At 42.6% G+C, this 21,849-nt stretch overlaps 1 long non-coding RNA gene across 1 annotated transcript in view; it reads left to right on the forward strand.

The window, feature by feature from the left end:
• The first annotated feature begins 13,838 nt into the window (after positions 1-13,838).
• LOC309689536 overlaps positions 13,839-21,849 on the forward strand; it is a 62,641-nt gene continuing 54,630 nt past the window's right edge. The window contains exon 1 of the long non-coding RNA XR_014271426.1: positions 13,839-13,906. This is a non-coding gene — a long non-coding RNA (uncharacterized lncRNA). The remainder of the gene's footprint in view (positions 13,907-21,849) is intronic.

The raw sequence follows: 21,849 nt of genomic DNA on the forward strand, positions 1-21,849 counted from the left end.
TGTTCTTTTATCTCTACTGGTTGGCCCTGAAGTAATAAAGCAAAAACTTATGTCACAAACAACAACTTTCCTGATGTATGTACCTTGACTAGAAGTCAGGGATGTCAAATTCTGGCCCTCATGGACACCTATCCTGCACGTTTTAGATGTTACCTATACCAACGGGGCCAGTTTAAATCAAATAATCCCCAAACACCTAGTTGTGCACAAGTCTGTAAATGATTCTTTAAATCAGCTGTTTTGAAGTATGGAAACATCTGAAACCAGGAGGACAGGAGCCTTGAGAACCAGAACTGCACATCCCTGCATTGAACATGGCACAGGGGTGATTTACACTCTATTCATAACATGGAGCTGGAAGATAGGATAAGCAATGAGAGAAATTAGCTAAACCGCACAGTGTAGTGTAAGTGCTGCCTCATGGTAAACTTTGGTTTATTGATGTATAAAGAACAACACTGAAGTACAGTCAGCTGGCATGGTGACACTGCCAGTATTAAGCAACCAAATCTGCAGCTCCACACAGCAATGTTACGACTTGGATTATATCTTATAACTCATAACTCTTGTGCTAGCTCCCCTCAGCAGCCTACTGTCTGAAATATTTGACGGTTGCAATAATTCTTTGAGTGTTATTTTTTCCTTGGTATTCTAATTTCGCCAAAGTTTACTAAACTCAACATACTTAATATTACTTACCGGGACATTTATTCTCTCCTCATTTTCCTTCACTGAAAAACTGTTTTCTGCGGTGCCGTCTTTCGTGCTTGGCTCTCCTTCCTTTGCTAACGTAATGCTCATAGTGCACAAGCCGATGCTGCATTCACTTGCACTCGAATCCCTGAGCTCCACTGCGAAAACATAATCGTACATTTCACATTTGATTCGGGGTGGCACCTGGGGTGGCCAGTCTGGTTGGGGGGGTGGCCTGTGCCCTCCCAGGCCACCCCGCTGGACATGCCACAGGTATGGAGAAACAAGTAGCATTGATCAGGTGGGATTTTGTCCGATTCTTTCGCACAATCAGTATTCCTGACGGTTCCATCGGCACGTCCTATAGATCTTTAGTTCATTCCATAGATTTTCACTTGTATCCAGGTCAGCTGATTGGCCGGGTCATTCTATTTGCCTCATTTCTCTGAAACCAAGTGAGTTTCATTGAACGTGTGTCTGGGATCAGTGTCTTACTGAAAAATCCACCCTCATTTCATCTTTATCATCCTGGCAGCAGATTTTTTATCAAGGTCCTTTCAAAGTTATAAAGCGTCCCAGTACCATATGGTGAAAAATAGCCCCACACCATGTTGTTCGCACCTCCAAACTTCACTGTTGGTATGGAGTTTTTGGGGAGATATGCAGTGTCTTTTGACCTGCACAACTGATGTGTATTATAACATTAAATCTGTGCCTCATCTGACCAGACTTATATTCTCCCAATATTTTGCAGCTTTGTCTAAATGTTGTTTAGCACATGTTAAACGTGCTTCAACGTGCTTTTTGTTCAGCAATGGAGACTTGAGTGATGCATGCAGGTCTCGGCAGCTGCATTATTTATTGTTTTCTCCGAAACAGTTGTTACCTGCTGATGCCAGATCTTTCTCTAGCTCTCTCCATAAGTGGTCCTTGGCTCTTGGACAACTCTTCTGACAATTCCTGTTCCTGTCTGAAATCAGTGCTGCAAAGGTCTTGAGAGAGCTCACTGATTTTAGCTACCGTGAGATGTTTCTTCTGTAACACCCTGGTAATGACAAACCATCAGCTGGGACTAACATGTGTATATCATCATGGCTGTGGATCTTGACATAAGTAGAAAGTATAAGGTGGCAGTAGCAAGATGCCCTGTACAGAAGAAAGCAGGCAAAACTGAAATAAATCAAAAAGAGTCAGAAAATCAAAGAAGAAGACATCTGATCCCTTATTGTCTCTCTAATCTTGTAGGGCCTTGAAAATGACTTGTGAGTCAGCACGGTATAAATTGAAGTTTTTCTCATTATGATCTGATTAAGGATCCATTATAATTTTTTGTTTTATTTATTTTAATTTTATTTTTCTCCTTGTTATTATGTGGAGTGGTATATTCTGATTGTAAATTTGTTGTTTGGTTTGGGTTAGGACCGGAGATAAATGTTAATGTTAGTTTGTTCCCTGATTCCCTGAAACAGTCTGCCAGCCACCTGGGTTGGCTGGCAGACTGTTTACTTAGCCTGATAGTGCGAAGGACACTGTCTCCGCTGAACTCTGGACACACACACACACACACTTACACTGACAAGCACTCACTCATCCCCCTCCCTTTCCAACGCCTTCGATGCTTGTGCCCTACCGGGGATGATAGCAGTCAACTGGACCAGCGCAGATGCTGCAGGACCGGATGCGCTGTCTACGCCGGCTCTCTCTTACCCTTTACCCGCCCCTGTTGCTTGTCTCGTGTTTCTATGGTGTATTGATAGTCATGTGCTTTTGTGCTGAGGTGTTTTTTCTGTTATCAAACTGTTCTCCCACCAGGAGCTCAGTCTGAGTGGAGTTTTTTTTCTCCTCCTCTTACCTCATGTAGTGTATTTTCGTTGTTTTTTTCCTATCAGCCTACCTTTCTGACATGTCTCCCCAATGTGATGTTTGTGTAAAGTTGGTCAGAAGGTTCCTTTGTGAGTGCGCATGCGCCATTAGCGTGCTGCCTGCTGTAACCCCTAATTTCCCTCGGGATGAATAAAGTATTCTGATTCTGATTGATTCTGATTTTTGGTGCCCACTTGTAATATAAATTGGATTGTAGATAGGGGGCAGGGTTTAATAAGAATATTTTCTTCTTCCTGCTCCTTTTCACACATGGTTGTAGTGCTTTTTGATAGAAAGTGTGGTTGGTTTGTTTGAATTGTTGTACCAAGTGTGAAATAAATAAATAAATGAAATGAAAATGAAATGAAATGAAATTGCCGGTACAGACAACTAAACATCACGTGAGCCACAATAGACACAGAGATAGTTGAGTTAGTGTAAATCGGGCTTTCATGGCTGGGTTGAACTGTATGAACAGCATTCAGAACTGCTGAAAATCATTTACACTATATTGAATTAAAATCCTTCACTTTTACTCCTATTCATAAAGAGGAGAATAAAATGTGTCAGAGAGCTCCAAAACAACCTTTGAAATCTTCTGACTTAAATAACAGACTAGCACTGCTCTATTCTTAATTATACTTTTTCAGAGCCTCTATTATGGTGACAGAGAAAAAGGATGCCTTCTTTATATAAACATTAGAGGCCTTGGCAACTCTAAAATCTTTTCTTTTCAGTTTTTGGGTAGAAGCACAATTGAAGGATTTTTCTTTTTGTCTTCCCCTGTAATCCAAAAATGTTACTCCTTGTAGTTTGTGAAACAGAACACCAAGGACGAGCAAAGAAACAGCAAGTGTCAACTCCAGGCTCATTGCAGACTTTTAATTAGGACCACCTTTTAAGAGGAGAACACACCTAATAAACTAATAGGAAGGTAATTAGTCAGTGACAGACAGTGCCAGTGAAACCATCCAGCTAATGAGCTGACATTTGGATGCAGGGCTCAGCCCCGATTGCCTGAAAGCAGAGTGTGAATTATATTTACAAGATGTAAGAGCTGTGAGAGTCACCTTGATAAGATGTAATCGCACGGAAAGTTTTACATTTTTCTGCTGACTGACAAATGGCAGTAACACACCAACATATTTTTATTTTTATTTCGGCTGTTCCTTTTAGGAGTCACCACATTGGATCCTTCACCCTGTCGTCCTATTTAGTCCACACCAATGCTCTGCATGTCCTCCTCTGTGGTCTTCCTCTTTTCCTCATACCTAGATGCTCTATCTTCAACATTCTCATTATTTTATAGCACATTTTTGTTTAGATATGCTACAGGCTTTAAAATGTTAATTTGCAGGATGAACTAAAGATAGAAAATGACAATAATAAAGAGGATGCTTCGTATAGTTCTACATCACTATTATCCCTCTCTCCTTGTGTTTCTTTAGCATGTTGTTGGTACTAACTGATGAAGTTGAGCTGATACAGAAATGATATGACTGTGTATGTGTACAAATGTGAATTTCTGCCTCCAGCAGCCAATAAATAAAAAAACTTACTTTAGAAAACTGACTTCATGGCATGAATTTTAAAGCGGCAGACTGTTTACTACATGTCAGGCTTGAATTTCAGACTTGCTATTAAGTATTAAAATTTGTGTTGTTCACCACACGATACTTTATCATGAATATTTCTAAAATATACCTATGATTAAAAAATTAGGAAGTAACTGTAACATACGTTCAACATCATTTATACCTGTAATAATGAGTTCAGACTTTTTAGAAAAAAAGGACTTAAATATTTATAACAGATGTTCTCATAAATCTTATCAAAAACATATATATTTAAAAAAAATAACCTGATGAATGGATTAAAAGTTTCATCCTACAGCAGTTAAAAATTACATAATGGAAAAGTTTCAATCAGTACTAAATAACACAAAACCTTATAACGAACATTTATGCCCCGACCTCTACATCGGAGAGACCAAACAGCCACTTCACAAGAGCATGGCACAACACAGAAGAGCCACCTCCACAGGACAAGACTCAGCAGTCCATCTGCATCTTAAGGATAAAGGTCACTCTTTCGAGGATGCCAATGTTCACATTTTGGACAGAGAGGACAGATGGTTTGAAAGAGGAGTGAAAGAAGCATCTATGTCCACTGTGAGCGACCATCTTTGAACAGAGGCGGGGGTTTACGACACCAACTCTCTGCCATCTATAATCCAGCTTTGAGATCCTTCCCAGACGCCTTAACGCCCACTCACATCCTGGGCCATCTGACCTCAGGAATTCGCATGATAAGGTGGGGCCAGGTTTCACAATGAACACACCCGAAACTCTGGCTGATTGGGACCCACACCCATCTTCACACCTCGGCTCATGTGATTAGATAGAGGATCATCAGGGGGTCCTTTGTCCCTCTTTGGGGGGAAACTCCCACTGGGTTTAAATCCGGTACTCCCCACCAGTTGACCCTTAGAACTGATGAAGCTCCTTGGATGAGAGGTGAAACGTCTTCAAGCAACTTAATCAAGTCCAGACGCTTTTCTTTCCAAGCTCCTTAGACTACGATGACCTGGATGACTGAGAACCTTCACAGACATCAGAAGACATAGCATACATTTACACTGCTATGCAGATGACACCCAGCTCTATCTGTCCATGAAGCCAGATAACACACACCAATTAGTTAAACTGCAGGAATGTCTTAAAGACATAAAGACCTGGATGGCCGCTAACTTTCTGCTTCTTAATTCAGATCAAACTGAGGTTATTGTACTCGGCCCTGAAAAGCTTAGAAATATGGTATCTAACCAGATTCTTACTCTGGATGGCATTACCTTGGCCTCCAGTAACGCTGTGAGAAACCTTGGAGTCATTTTTGACCAGGACATGTCCTTCAATGCACATATTAAACAAATATGTAAGACTGCGTTCTTCCATTTGTGCAACATCTCTAAAGTTAGAAATATCCTGTCTCAGAGTGACACTGAAAAACTAGTTCATGCATTTATTACTTCCAGGCTGGACTACTGTAATTCATTATTATCAGGAAGTCCTAAAACTCACTGAAAAGCCTTCAGCTAATCCAAAATGCTGCAGCAAGAGTCCTGACAGGGACTAGAAAGAAAGAGCAGATTTCTCCTGTTTTGGCTTCCTGTTAAATCCAGAATTCAAAATCCTGCTCCTCACATACAAGGTCTTAAATAATCAGGCCCCATCTTATCTTAATGACCTTGTAGTACCATATCACCCTATTAGAGCACTTCGCTCTCGCTCTGCAGGCCTACTTGTTGTTCCTAGAGTATTTAAAAGTAGAATGGGAGGCAGAGCCTTCAGTTTTCAGGCCCCTCTTCTGTGGAACCAGCTTCCAGTTTGGATTCAGGAGACAGACACTATCTCTACTTTCAAGATTAGGCTTCAAACTTTCCTTTTTGCTAAAGCATATAGTTAGGGCTGGACCAGGTGACCCTGAATCCTCCCTTAGTTATGCTGCAATAGACGTAGGCTGCCGGGGGATTCCCATGATGCATTGAGTTTTTCCTTTCCAGTCACCTTTCTCACTCACTATGTATTAACAGACCTCTCTGCATTGAATCATATCTGTTATTAACCTCTGTCTCTCTTCCACAGCATGTCTTTTATCCTGTCTTCCTTCTCTCACCCCGACCGGTCGCAGCAGATGGCCCCGCCCCTCCCTGAGCCTGGTTCTGCCGGAGGTTTCTTCCTGTTTCTTCTCACTGTCGCCAAAGTGCTTCCTCATAGAGGGTCATATGATTGTTGGGTTTTTCTCTGTATTTATTATTGTACGATCTACTGTACAATATTAAGCGCCTTGAGGTGACTGCTGTTGTGATTTGGCGCTATATAAATACTCTCTGGATGCCATAATATACATCATGTCAGGAAGGCAAAAGGCACAGCATATCATCCCAAAACACCATACCAACAGTGAAGTTTGGAGCTGGGGACATCATGGTTTCAGAGAAAGAAATCAAGCTCTTAGAATGGCCCAGCCAGAAATAATTTCTAGTTACTCATAGATTCCAGCTGGTGTCTAGTCTTCCATGTCTTTTTGCATCTCTGTGTTCAGTAGTTTAATACTGTATACTTTAATACTGGGTTGTTACCAGCGTCTGCACACTCACTCCTCTGGTGTGAGTTTCATGTCAATAGCAACTTAAATTGGTGACATCTTCAATGCTTATTTTTGTTTGTGGTGTTTACACTTGTTTGTGAAAGATTCACCTTTGCTTTGTGATGACATGATCATTCATGGTTAGTTTAAATGAAGATGTTTCAGTATACTTAAAGTATCCTTTGCCTCCAGCCGCTCACGTGTCTCTGTCTTCACTCTACAAACTCAGACTTACAGACGGTCCTACTTACATTTCAGAAAAATGTTAGGTGAGTGATTTTTGCATCATGCAAAAATGTATTTGTATCTCTGGTAACACTTTGTGCTATGTCCTTTTTCCTTTTTTGTGGGGAAGATAGCTAAAATTTGTTTGAATCTTAAGTAATTGATGCCATAAAGAATTAGGACAATTTGAAGGCGCAATGAAGTCTGTCCATTTACTGAAAAGTGGACAGTGAGTGTATAGTCCATAAATTAAAAAGGACAAAATGAAACACTCATCACACTGAGATGAGTTGCTCATCCTTTTCACTATATGCTTTCTGCTCCTGTTGAAGAAATGATCAAATGTAACTCTGCCTTATTAAAGCTTTCTTTACTGCAGAAGCCACAGCTGAGTGGGGGGATTTAAGCCTGACACTTAATCTTGTTTATATTGAATAAACGTCTCCAGAGTACATTTGACTTTTCAGTAAAAACATTAATCCACATCCACCACAACAGGTACCCGTTTCTTTTTTCTTTCTTTAACAGTAACCAACAACAAATGATTAATGTTAGCAGAAAGTTACAATTTGGAATGCTTTGGAAATACAAAACAAAAAGGATTTATGTAAAATATATTGGAAATGTAAAAAGTACAGTGTCTTCAAAATGGCTGACAAAATGACACATTGTTAATGCGATCATTAATCAATACTGGGAACAGGGAAACCTGAGAGATCAAACTATGAAAATCTGGACTGACAGAAAAAACACAGGATCTGTGAGATGACAGCAAGTTTTCTTCTTGGTGTCACCATTAAAACAAACAAACAAACAAACAAACAAACAAACAAACAAACAAACAAACAAACAAACAAACAAACAAACAAAGCTGTTGCTCATTCGTTTCTCTTTATTACTCTAATTAATAATATTATTATTGTTTGTTAGCAGTAATTGAAGTAACCGGTAAAGGTAGTTTTACCTAGTGTTGGGTAAGTTACTTTAAATTAGTAACTTAGTTACATTACTGTTATGCCCCCTGTCCTCATGTGGGCCCGCCTTCCTGTATGGAAATTCAAGCGTGCCAGGACTCACAGGTGATTGGCTGGCCAGGGACCTATGCCTGCCCAACTGCATGCAGAGTGTGCCAGTCCACACACACCGTTAGCTGCTGCAGGATCCTCGAACACAGCGGACCAGTGACGCGGTTGCCTGCGATTACCTGGGAGTATAAAAGGCTGAGGATTCTTCATTCGTGGGGGACTTGTTGATGTGAACAGACGTGTGTAGACTGTCCCACCTGCCTCTGCCTTTGTACTGCTGCCTTTTGAACCTCTGTTTTTGAGTTGCTGCCTGTAAGATGATTGGTGTTCTTGTGTTATTTGAATTAATGAGTTTTTTTATTTGTTTAAATTGCATCATTGCTTAGTGAGTCGTTTCACTAACGGTTTTCAGTTGTGGTAATAAACCTTTTGTTTTTCTTTTTTATCTGACCCTCCTGTCTGTGGGCTCATTTATGTTACCTCCCCTGTCACCTAGCAGAGCCGGGGTGTAACATAAGTGGGGGCTCGTCCGGGATCCATCATAGGGAGTCTTTGTTCCTGGGGGGGAGGAAAAAAAAGGGGCGTTTGTTTTAGAGTAGCTTTATCACTAGACATTAAGCGCTATGTTGGCTGTGTTTTGTTTACAGCACTTTATAGATGCCCCATCTATTGAGCTTATTAATAGCTGTCGCAAAAATGATTTGCTGCAAATTGTGGATCACTTTCAGCTGCAGGTCTCAAAAACCCTCCGTAAGTGTGATTTGAAAGCTCTAGTAGTGGACAAGTTGGTGGAAGCTGGTGTGATTCAAGCGCCTGTTTTGCCTGTGGTCTCTGGTGTGCCAAGCCAAGCTCCCTTAGTTGAGGAGGGCCATAAGGATGGTTCTAGTGGGAATGGCGAGGGGGATGAACGGGGAAAAACGCCGCGCACACTTCCTCGCTATGATCCACTCTCCTCTGGGAGTTCAGAAGGCAGAGAAGGAGTTTGGCTGAACGTGCGGCTGGCACGTCTCCAATTGGAGGCTGAGGAGAAGACCCAGAACAGGCGGGCTCAGCAAGAGCTTGACATAAGAAGGCTGGAGATAGAAGCAGACAAAGCCGTTAGGCTGTGAAAGTTTGAGCTGGAGTCTCAGCCACATGCCTCATCTGCCTCTGCTGAAAATTCCGGTTCCACCTCCTCGTCCGCTTTTGATATCAGTAAGTGCATTTCTTTAGGGCTCACTTTTAGAGAAACTGAGGTTGATACATACTTTGCAACGTTTGAGCATATCGCTGGCGCGTTGCAGTGGCCTAGTGATATTTGGTCTCTTTTGTCGCAGTCCAAACTGTCCGGCAAAGCTCAAGAGGTGGTGGCTGCGCTTTCTTTAAAGGGCATTTTAGACTACTCGTGTGTTAAAACAGCTGTTTTGCAGGCGTATGAGTTAGTCCCCGAAGCCTATAGGCAGAGGTTTCGTCAGCAAAAGAAATTGCCAACCCAAACTTATGTGGAGTTTGCTAGAGAAAAGGGGATTCGCTTTGACAAGTGGTGCGTTGCTTCAAAAGTGAGTGACCATGACGCTCTGCGTGAGTTAGTATTCTAGTATTCCATCCATCTTCATCCGCTTTATCCGAGGTCGGGTCGCGGGGGCAGCAGCCTAAGAAGAGAGGCCCAGACCTCCCTCTCGCCAGCCACCTCCTCCAGCTTATCCGGGGGAACACCAAGGCGTTCCCAGGCCAGCCGAGAGATATAATCTCTCCAGCGTGTCCTGGGTCTGCCCCGGGGCCTCCTCCCGGTGGGACATGCTCAGAATACCTCACCCAGGAGGTGCCCAGGAGGCATCCTTGTCAGATGCCCGAACCACCTCAGCTGGCTCCTTTCGATGTGGAGCAGCAGCTGCTCTACTCTGAGCCCCTCCCGGACGGCCGAACTTCTCACCCTATCTCTAAGGGAGAGGCCAGCCACCCTTCGGAGGAAGTTCATTTCTGCCGCTTGTATCCGCGATCTCGTTCTTTCGGTCACTACCCACAGCTTGTGGCCATAGGTGAGGGGAGGGACGTAGATCGACCGGTAAATTGAGAGCTTCGCTTTTACACTCAGCTCCCTCTTCACCACAACGGACCGGTGCAGCGTCTGCATTACTGCAGCTGCAGCACCAATCCATCTGTCGATCTCCGGCTCCCTTCTCCCATCACTCGCGAACAAGAGCCCGAGATACTTGAACTCCTCCACTTGGGGCAGGAACTCATCCCCGACCCGGAGTGGGCACTCCACCTTTTTCCGGCTGAGAACCATGGCCTCAGATTTGGAGGTGCTGATCCTCATTCCCGCTGCTTCACACTCGGCTGCGAACCGTTCCAGTGCGAGCTGGAGGCCCTCACCCAATGAAGCCAACAGAACCACATCATCCGCAAAAAGCAGAGATGAGATTCTGAGGCTACCAGAGTGAAAGCTCTCCGCCACTTGGCTGCGCCTAGAAATCCTGTCCATAAAAATTATGAACAGAACCGGAGACAAAGGGCAGCCCTGGCAGAGCCCATCACCCACCGGGAACGAGTCCGACTTATTGCCGGCAATGCGAACCAAGCTCTTGCAACGATTGTATAGGGATCGAATGGCCCGTAGCAATGGGACAGACACCCCATACTCCTGCAACACCTCCCACAGGACACCCCGAGGGACACGGTCGAATGCCTTCTCCGAGTCCACAAAACACATGTAGACTGGTTGGGCAAACTACCATGCGCCCTCGAGTATCCTCGAGAGGATAAAGAGCTGGTCCAGTGTTCCGCGACTAGGACAAAAACCACATTGTTCCCCCTGTATCCGAGGTTCAACTAGCGGACGAACTCTCCTTTCCAGCACCCTGGCATAGACTTTCCCAGGGAGGCTGAGTTAGTATTGTTAGAGGATTTTAAGAGATGCATTCCTGAGCGTATTGTGCTATATTTAAATGAACAGAAAGCGACTTCTCTCGCGTCTGCTGTTGTTCTTGCTGATGAGTTTGTGCTGTCCAGTACTTTCACACAGTTGTTTATCCCACTGCTCAACTTCCCAGCTTGTGCAGAGTGCATGTTCCATCAAGTGTTTTCTTACATGCTGCTGCTGGAGTCTTCAGTGTTATAGGTCCGTTGCACTGTCTTTTTGCCTGCTGTTAACTCTTCAAGTACACAGTGTTCTGTCTGTCTTCTGTCTTCATCAGGAGATTGACTGTCCTTTAAGCTTCTTCTCAGGATGAGGACAGAATGAGAGGTGAAGCTGTCAAATTCTAAGCCAAAGCCTGTTTTCATCCCAATCCTGTTAATCTATCATTTTGCCGCTGTACTCATGTTTTCAGGTTGAGAAGAGTCCACCTGTATTGACACACTAAAACATTTAATTAATATCATTTTCATTGCTATGTCTTAATACATTCAAGTCTCTAATTCCTCTGTTTTCATGTTGCAACGTCACACTCCCACAGCCACACTCACTCATATTTTCATTTGTTTCTGCAGCCTAATCGAACTCTTATTTTGTGTTTACAGTCTATCAACCCTCTGTAACTCTGCTAAATGTTGATATAAAAAGAATGCCCCCTTATTACACACACACACACTTAAATATACTAAGCTCTTTGCATTTGCAAGCATTCACATCAAAATCTTCAGCGTGCTTAGCAGAGCTCTTTCAGACCTTTTTTCCCACACATATCACCATTCTTTAGCTCAGCTTTGTAGCATCATTCACACAATACTTTCATCAGCTCTCAACACAATGTGCACCTTTAATCATTCATCCAAATAACAATTTTACACGCTTCATTTATACATTCACACATTTATATAACAGAAACTGCTACTGACTGCCAAGATAAGATATTTCCATTACCATATCACATCTTCACTTCATCTTCAAAACCTTAGTACCGGTACACCTAACTTTTCGACTAATTTAAAAGCTTCTAAGGCCCAGGTTCGCCCACCTTGCTGGTCAATCAACCCGCTTCGGGAACGCCCTCACTGATAGCGGTCAAATTTCTAGGCCCTAATTAATTTATAAGTGCTCCCCGCAGCTTGACAGGAAGCCCCACTTATCGGCGTATAAACTTACGCCTTAAAGCTTTACTTAAGGCTCACCTCTCAGCCATGTTGAATGGTCACGCCCGAGTCTAACTCTTCACTCAAACAGCGCGGTAACACATGCCTCTACTCTCTCCCTCTTATTGAATAGCTGTGGCGAACCCTGACTGGTCCCAGGTGTGTCAGGTTAATGATCAGGAGGGGCGGTGGAATGAGTATCCCCCCGGAACAAATCACATATCAAAACAAAAAGCATGCAATAACCCCACAAAAATAAAACACTACACACTAATAAAAGATCAAAAAATAAAACACAGCACTACATGCAAGGAAATAAAAACACCAAGTTAAACTTCTCCATTCCACCCTGTGAAACTTGCCCCAAGGAGCCACATCTGTTTTAGTGGAATGAGGACAACCTCCACAATATTAAAGCTATTTTTATTTATTTTAGTGTTGCAGATGATCGATTGTGGATGTTTTTAACCCCCAGGCAGTTATTGATTTTTGCTTTTGGAGTTTCCTCCTTTATGGCAGTTGTGAAAAAAAGGTTAAGGTCATGTTTCAGGTGTTGACGCTAAGAAGTACATCTAAGCAGGCTAGCCGGGTGAAACTCATTGCAGAGATTCCTGAACAGGCCATAGAGGAGATCATCTCCATCAGGATTTGTGGAGGTGTCTGTGCATTTTTTATTCAGAAGTTGGAGCTGCAAGTTTGACACCACATGAACGAAGAAACTGAACAATCATTGAAACATGTAGAAATGTTACTGAATCTCTGGCATGTTTATCCCTTAAGCAATTCAGTCTGAAGTTTCTCTGAAAAGAGGAAGCTTGCTTCACTGTGCTCCCTTAAACTAAAAAAAAATATATTTAAATATATATATATTAAAAATTCTCAAAAAAGAAAGAGCCTCATATTTATGATAAAAAAATTACTGCTGCAGATGTGCTCTTGACTATGTGTGCATTGGTGGGCCTCATCAGCTCTCACACATAAAGTGATTCAGCGTATCAGGATTTCATTTTCGAGTGTCTCTATGGGTATCAGCCCCGAAGACACAGTGGTGAAGGACACAGATCAGCAACTAGACAACATGGGATCAAACAGCAGTGCAGTGCAGAACTGGAAAGGCAACAATGTGCAAATAAACATAAATATGTATAAAACATAGTTAAAGTTTATGGATATAAATTTAATTGTGTTCTTTTTATGAGCAGGACAGGAAACAGTCGATTAGTGATGTGTCAGTCGCGAACGAAATGGCTCTTAGAGCCGGATCTTTGACGTGAACCTCGCGAACTGTGGGGTTTTTTTGTCTTTCTCTCACCCTCTCTCGCACTTTTTTCCGCTTCACTCAGCACGCGAGCCCTGTGCTTTATGCTGGGCAGGGGGGGTAGTTACACTCAGTAGCACAGGAACAGAGCGGGAGGGAGAGAGAGAGAGCCAGGGACAACAATGTCACATTAGAAAGGTATAGTAATTATCGACAACTATTTTCAGTTGCAGAAAATAAAGGATTCGGAAAGTTTATTCATGCAGGCCCATATGACAGAGAATGTGCATGTTCTTTTTGTTTTCATATTATAATTTATATTTAATTGTGTTGTGGTTTGCAGAGTTTTGTGTTGTTTCACTTTAAATTAGTTTAAAAGGAAAAAGCTGAAAATTTAAATAGTTAAAAGTTGAACTGTGACTAGTTGGTTTTTGTATTATATGATTTATTTATGACATTTTATGTGGAGTGAATAAATAAAAGTATATTTACGGTGGCCCCTACAGACAAAGCACATACAAACTCCAAAACACAACAGAAGTCCTCCAGGATGCTAGGGGGCAGTGTTGAGCTTTTGTTACCTAGTGGCTACACAAGCCAGCAAGTACCAACGACCGGATTTGGTGTGTGGCAGTAACAGGTAAATGAACATTTATTTTTAATTATTTGAATATATATGAGTGCTTGTGTATAAATACACAAACAATACACACATGCTTTCAATTGTGTAATTTAGGTGATCTAAGTAGCTCTGTTTGGAAGTTCAGTTCATGCTAGAAATGTGCTTTGGAGTTTGTACGTGTTTTGTCTCTAGGGGCCACCGCATATACTTATGTATAAACATATATAAATAAAACCACTTTTTTTTACATTAGTAATTCCTTTTGTGCATAATTTTATATTATTGTTAATAATACATTAATTAAAGCAACAAAACAACCTGAAGAGCCGGTTCTCTAAAAACAGCCGGAAATCCCATCACTACGATCAGTGGCGGTCCTAGCCTGTTTGGCGCCCTGGGCGAGCACTCCCTCTGGCGCGCCCCCTCCGGACACACACAGACAAAACATATTAATGATTGTACATTAACATAAAACTGTTGTACACACACAGATATGCACTCCAGTATGAACACAAATCCCCCAACTCAAGGATCACCACAACATAACCTAACACACCTACATCTTAGTTCACAGATTCACTTTATCTAAGGTTTATTTCTGAGATTTCACACAACCCAGGATTCAAATCATGAATACATGATGGGCTTGGATTTACAACATTATGAATGAAATGTGCTCTATTTGGAAGCAGCAGGTCTTCCTCCCCGTTCGACGGGTTGTATGTGAGACCTTAAATCATCAAACTGTAAATTTTAAATTGTTATTGATCCTTTACTCTGAGTCCTAAAGTGTATATTTATTTTCTTACTCTTCTTATATTTATTGTTTGTTTACTTGCACTGCTGTAACTGGAGCCTCGTTGTCTCGTCTCTCTATATACTGGACTTTATGTAGCGGAGATGACAATAAAGTTTACTTTGACTTCAGCAGCGAGCAGGTGCACCGAGGGCTCGCGCTCACTTTTCGTGTACAGAATTTCGAAAAAACATCGGTGCAAATTATAAGTCTGTATCATGATGTCTGGTGATTTCGTGTTTGTTGTTTTGTTTTTATTTTGTTTTATTTTGCGAGTTGGTTATTAGATGCTGCTCCAGCCAGCCAGTGAATCCCCCGCCGCCCCGCCCTCTCCTCACTGTGCCGCAAGCAGCAGGCGCACCTCGCAAACGAAGGGCGCCCTTACTCCCAGCAATTGGGCGATAGAAAACCGATCGGTGCCTATGCCATTCCCAATATGCGCTGGCTGACGTCGGGGCAGCACGAGTACAAGCATTTTTTTAAATTTGTTTTTGCCGATGCCCATGATGCCGCCCCCCACCACGATGTTGTCCCAGGCAACCGCCCGTGTCACCCGAGTTTCACCATTTGCTCCAGGAGCTGCACCTGGACGACGGCTGCTTTCAGCGATATCGCCGTCTTTCACTCGCCCAGTTTGAGGACCTGCTGTCCCGCGTTGGTCCCAGCATCGCCCGCCTAGACACCAACTACAGGTGCTCAATCCCACCTGCAGAGCGCCTGTCCGTCTGCCTGAGGTTAGTAATAGTGTTTAATACGGTAGTCCTTTTTTTGATACCTGTGCTAATATGTGCTAAACTATCGTTTATACACTGGTAACATGGATGTGCTATGCTAACAGTGAATGCCGTCTGTGTTTACTGATAGCAAACTGTGGTACAGAGACGACTGCATATAATATTTCTAGTGATACTCAGAAGCTCTCATCAAGTCCCGATTTAAATCGATTTATGCTGTTATCTGTGTTTGCAATGACAGCATGGCTGTGGTGTCTATCAGTGTATGCTCTCGGTGTTTGCTGATATCAAACTGGTACGAGGACCACAGGGTTAATCTTTGTAGTGATACTCACTCCTTTTTATTTAGACCTGGTTTGATTCTGGGATAGTTGAATATTTGTATATAATCCCTGCAGCTGTCAGACTCTATAGCAGGGGTCACAGCCTTTATTAAAACAGAGTTAGATAAAACTGTGAACTGTTTGGTTCATCTCTAGTTACATGGTTCTATCTTGATAAGCTGTCTTATCACAGATTAATTTTTCAAAAATATTAACAATGATTTAAGCAAGGAAAGGGCTACATGTCAACACACAACTCTTTATTTCTATTAATGTCTTACTTCATTCCTACCTGATTGACATGTTTAGGAATTATGAGTGATTGGCTCACTGTAGGGGTAAAAGTTGTTACCAATCAAATTATGATATGTTAAAGTTAAAATAAAACACAACTGACTATTTTATATTATAACTAATATATCTCATGTAAGATTTATGTTTTGTGATTTAAATCTGACTCCTTCACAACCAAGCATTCAGTTACAGAGTCGGTGTGTCCACGGTGAGCCAGATCACCCCCCAGGTACCAATGGCCATCTGGGACTGTCTAGTGCAGACCTTGCCAAAGTGTGGGGCCCGCCCCCTAGAGGGGGCGCAGAGCCATGGCAGGGGGGGTGCGGGGTGAAAAGAGGGGGGGAACAAAACACTTGGACACTGCTAGCACGGGGCGCCCACAGAAACGCAAAACAGGAGATGAAGCTGAATATGTTTCCAAACCAACTTCATTCTAAGCCAAAGACTAGAAAATATGGTGAAGCAACTCTTCCCTTTGGCTTCACCTGCACAAGTGCTGAGGTAGGTCTCCCTGCAGGATTGGTTTTCCCTTCGTCGGGAGCAGCGCTGGGCTGTTCAAATCACGGACAAACAGGATCCCACAGCTGTTTGTGTTTTTAAACCCATTTTGAACAGAGAGGCGTTTTTTTTTTTTTTTTAAATGTATTGACAGCTATGTTGAACATTATTACACAGGAAAAAACAACTACATGTAAAATAATGACACCGTGACGCCTCTGCCTTTGTAAATGGAGGGACAGTAACTGCGTGTAAAACCTGCAGACAGTCAGATTAACAGTATTTTGTCTCTATCATTCTGCAGTTCATCTCATGTAAACAATAACGTGGCCACAGCGTGGCGTAAAAAAGGCACATACCTTTGATGTTGTGTGACGAACTCTGTATTCCTCGTCCACACGTAAACGCAAAAAAGGAGTTTTGAAAAATCTCAGTTTTCGGTGATTGGAAACGCCGTTTACGTGGACGAAACAGCTGCGCATTCAAAAATACCCGTGTAGGTGCGGACGCAGCGTAAAAGAGTTAGTAGTTTCTTTTATTACCACCTGTAATTTATTGCAGATTACTTGTATTTGCTTAATTGTTTACTAAATGTTTGAGGTGTGAAATAAATCGCAATGGAGCAAAATATGGGCGTGTGGTTGGAGGATGTCTGCGTGCGTGCGCGTGGGGGGCGCGAACATTTTTCTTGTAAAACAAAGGGGGGGCCAGCAAAAAAAGTTTGGGAACCGCTGGTCTAGTGGACAACTTCATGGCTGTGCCTTCATCTGGAGACAATGTTGCCAACTTAGCGACTTTGTCGCTATATTTAGCGAGTTTTCAGACCCCTTAGTGACTTTTTTTTTCTAAAAAGCGACTAGCGACAAATCTGGCGACTTTTTCTGGTGTTATTGGAGACTTATTTATGACGACTTTTTGACATGAAAGGGCGTGTTGCTCTTACTCTCAACAAGCAGCGGTGCTGCCGTGGGCACCTCACCCGTGCTAAAGCGCTCACGGGCAGAGGATAGTCCTCCCCCAGCTGCAGGAGATGTTTACACCTGTGCGTCCAAACTGCAAATGAACAGTGCATGAGCGAAGCCGCTGCTCCCGTTTACTGTTATGCTGTTTTGTGGATCACAAGGTTTAAAACTACTTCTAAACACACACACACACATAACGTAACTACACCAGAGTGCTTATTTCGGGTCACTTTTGCCGGTCCAAGCCCGGGTAAAGGAGCAGGGTTGGAATTGTGACATTAAAAAACAATAATTGCTAAAAGAAATTTAATTTGTGGTTCTAAATAAATTCTAAATGCATTTAGGACATTTTTTGCTCACTTTATGTCTCTTCCACGATGTTATTTCTCTCTCCAACAACGTAGGTTACAATTAGATTAGCATGACCAATTATGCAAATTAGGTGATGACGTCATTTAGCGACTTCTAGCGACTTTTAGGACAACCAATAGCGATTTTCCTTACTGAGGAGTTGGCAACACTGCCTGGAGACTGGCGGTCCATCACAGAGGGATTTCAGGAGCGCTGGAACTTCCCTCTGTGCTGTGCAGCTCTGGATGGGAAGCACGTCCAGACAAAGGCACCCCATATATCATATAGGAGACACACACATTGATATACACTAAATATTTATTTCATTTCTTTTTTTTTTGTGGTGCCCAAATTTATGCAGCTGCTTGATTTTGTTTAAACAATTATTGCACACTTTCTGTAAATCCAGTAAACTTCTTTTCACTTCTCAAATATCACTGTGTGTGTCTCCTGTATGATATTTAACTGACATTTTTTATTGTAACAACCAACGATTTATACAGGAAAATAATGTCTATTAACAAGGTTGCCCAAACCTTTGCATCCCACTGTATCAGTATATTTTGTCATTAGTTTAATATGAAATAAATTCTACATGTGTCAAGTCGTGTGCCAACATTTGCTGTGTAGTAGAACTGAGACATTAGTCATTATAAAAATTTATTTGAAATAATATTAGAATTCTCAAACAGAAAAACATTAAACATAAATATATAAAATATAAGTATTTACAGAGAGACAGGAATAAAAAGGACCAGCTGCTCTCCAGAGCAGGAACAAGGCTGAGGAGGAAATGCTCCATTGGAGACTGGTGTGGCCTCTTCAGGGACACCAGGGTGGCCAGCTCCACCACCGATGGACCGTCCTGGGACCCGTCCCTCATCTGCCTCGGAGCCGTCCTCCTCTGTGGGCCTGTAAAACAGCACAAAACACAAAGAAATGAGAAGGCTGCTACTAGATTTTAATTTCAACATTGAAAAAAAAACCACAAAAACAGGATATAATCAGATTGGTTGTAGATATTTAGTAAAGGTGATCACAAGGCAATCCCACTGACTAAAAAGGTATCAGTGCTTGCTGTACATACCTGTGGGTGCAGCAGCAGGAGCTCAGGGACTGGGGATGCTCTGCTGCAGAATCAGTTGGTTCTATCAATACAGTATTAAATGTTACCAGGTTGAATATAATAATCATAGAGTAGACAGTGGTCCCTCATTTACTGCAGCACGGGTTCTCAGAATAACTAGCCCCTGGCCACGCACTTTATACACTTTTTTCCCCACACACACATGAACATTGGTCACAGTTCTCACAACTGATTCTCAAAGTGCAAACCTTTGTAGATTGCAAAACGTAAAAGTATTAATATGCCGCGGTTTGTCTTCATCTGCCCGCCACTTTCGTGCGCCTTTTCCCCTCGCGGTGCAGGTGTCTATTTCCGAATGAGGCTCATAGTTATGGGTGTTTTTGTGCTGTTTTTTCTATTGAACGTGATGGTTATCAAAACCAAACATGATAAATTTGGCAAGCGCAGTAGACACGGCATGGAGCAGACTTGTCAATCAGGCTGCAGAATGCAATGCTGTACTGTGCAATAAAAAATCAGCGAAAAAGCAAAGCAGTGACGGATGAACAGCGGGACCACTGTGTGCTGTTTATTAATAAACAATAAAATATATTCTTAAATGACAACATGCATAAAAGCAGAACGGTATTTGTACGTCAGTGGGAAAATAGCGGTGGCTTGCTAGCTTTTGTGCGGCTTCCCCATGTCAGTGAAAACTTTCAAAAGAGAAATGAATGAACTTACCAGGTTGCCCGATCTCTTCACATATCTTCCTCCAAGCTCGGTCCTTTTTATTCCTGTCTCGGTACAGAAAGCAGCTGGTGTCGTACAGCTCCGAGTTGTTTTCTACCGCGTTGATTAGCCTTTCCTCCATATTGAATGAAGAATGAAGGGCTTTGGCTGGACCTGCCCCTTTGACCTAGGTCAGAGCCACGTCAGCAGGCTCCTGATTGGTTGTCGCGGCGCGAATTGACGCTGGAGTTCAGATTTTTCCAACTCGAGCGGTAGACGCGTAACGTGCGTATGCACAAAACGCAACACAAAACCTGACGCGCGTGGCTTTATTCGCGGGTCAAACACACCAGACTCGGTACACTGACGCATGTTTCACGCGTTTTCACGACGCAAATCTGCTTCCGAATTTTCGCGGGACCCGCAATCGCATGTCATCGCGCTTTTCCATTGACAAAAACAAAACAAAACACAAGTGCAATCAGGATTCAACTTTATGATTTGTTTAAGCCTATGCACCTGATAGGAATGTTCTTGTTGATCAGTGTCTCTAATAACGCAACTAAAACTTCAGGCTGGGTCAAAAAACGCATAATGCAAACAGAATATTTAAATGCTGTGAGGAATAACTAAGAAAGTGCATGTGGGTGAGCAGAGAAGATCAAGAAGTAATGTGGTGGGGAAAAAAGCAGGTGAAATGTTTTATAGACAAGTGTCTGAACTATATATACATTCAAAACCTACAAACAGCACAATGACAAACAAAGCAAGCAATGCCAAGACAGGGTCAGAATAACTTTTGAAGAGGCTCTATGTAGTGACATTTGCACTGCAAAGGCCAAAAAGGAGGGAAAAAAGCACAGAGTTTGGCTGAGATCCTGGATAAAGAGGCATGTGGGATTGTAGAGCCTAAAGCGAAACTGGAGTTGAGCCTATTTGGAAAAACAAAGCTCTTGGTTGGTCCAAAAGAGGTAAGATAAGATAAGATAAGATAAGATAAGATAAGATAGAACTTTATTAATCCCTCGGGTGGGTTCCTCTGGGAAATTCGATTTCCAAAAAAAGCACAGCAACGACCGAAGTTACAGTTACAGAATTGTTATATATATATATATATATATATATATATATATATATATATATATATACACACACACACACACACATACACACACACACACACACACACACATATATAAATACAGAAACAAATATAAATAAAATATACAAAGGGGATAAATAGAATAAATAGGAATAAAAAATAAAAATACAAGTGAATTGCACATTTCAAGTATTGAGTCTATTGCACTGTTGACTATTTACAAAAAGTATTGCACAAGGTATTGTACAGTGAGGTGAAGAGGCACTACAGCTTAGTTGTTCCCCCCTCCTTTGTCCTCCTGTTTCCCCTCCCTCTCCCCTCCAGAGAGGAGTTAAACAGTCTGATGGCGTGTGGGACAAAGGAGTTTTTAAGTCTGTTAGTTCTTGTCTTGGGGAGAAGCAACCTGTCACTGAACAGACTCTTCTGGTTGTTTATGGCCGTGTGCAGAGGATGCCCAGCATTGTTCATAATGTCCATCAGTTTCTTTAGTGTCCTTTTCTCTGCCACTGTCACCAGAGTGTCCAGCTTCATGCCGATCACAGAGCTAGCCCTCCTGATCAGTTTCTCCAGCCTGGATGAGTCCTTCTTTGCTGTGCTGCTCCCCCAGCACACCACAGCATAGAAAAGTACTCCAGCAACCACTGACTGGTAAAACATCCTCAGGAGCTTCCTGCAGATGTTAAAAGACCTCAGCCTCCTGAGGAAGTACAGTCGGCTTTGGGCTTTTTTGTACAGGTGCTCTGTGTTGCATGACCAGTCCAGTTTATTGTCCACCCACAGCCCGAGGTACTTGTACTTGTTGACCACCTCCACCTCCTCCCCCTCTATCTGAACCGGCAGTGGACCTTCTCTGGACCTCCCGAAGTCCACAACCAGTTCCTTAGTCTTTGAGGTGTTGAGTTGCAGGTGGTTTGTGTGACTCCATGCGACAAAGTTCCTCACCAGACTTCTGTACTCCTCTTCCTGATCATCCCAGATACACCCCATGATGGCCGTGTCATCTGCAAACTTCTGAATGTGGCATAATTCAGAGTTGTAGCAGAAGTCAGAGGTGTACAGGGTGAAGAGAAGAGGGGACAGCACAGTTCCCTGTGGTGCTCCTG

Source organism: Aulonocara stuartgranti (genome assembly GCF_965226115.1).
Source record: "Aulonocara stuartgranti genome assembly, chromosome: 15".
NCBI lineage: Eukaryota > Metazoa > Chordata > Actinopteri > Cichliformes > Cichlidae > Aulonocara > Aulonocara stuartgranti.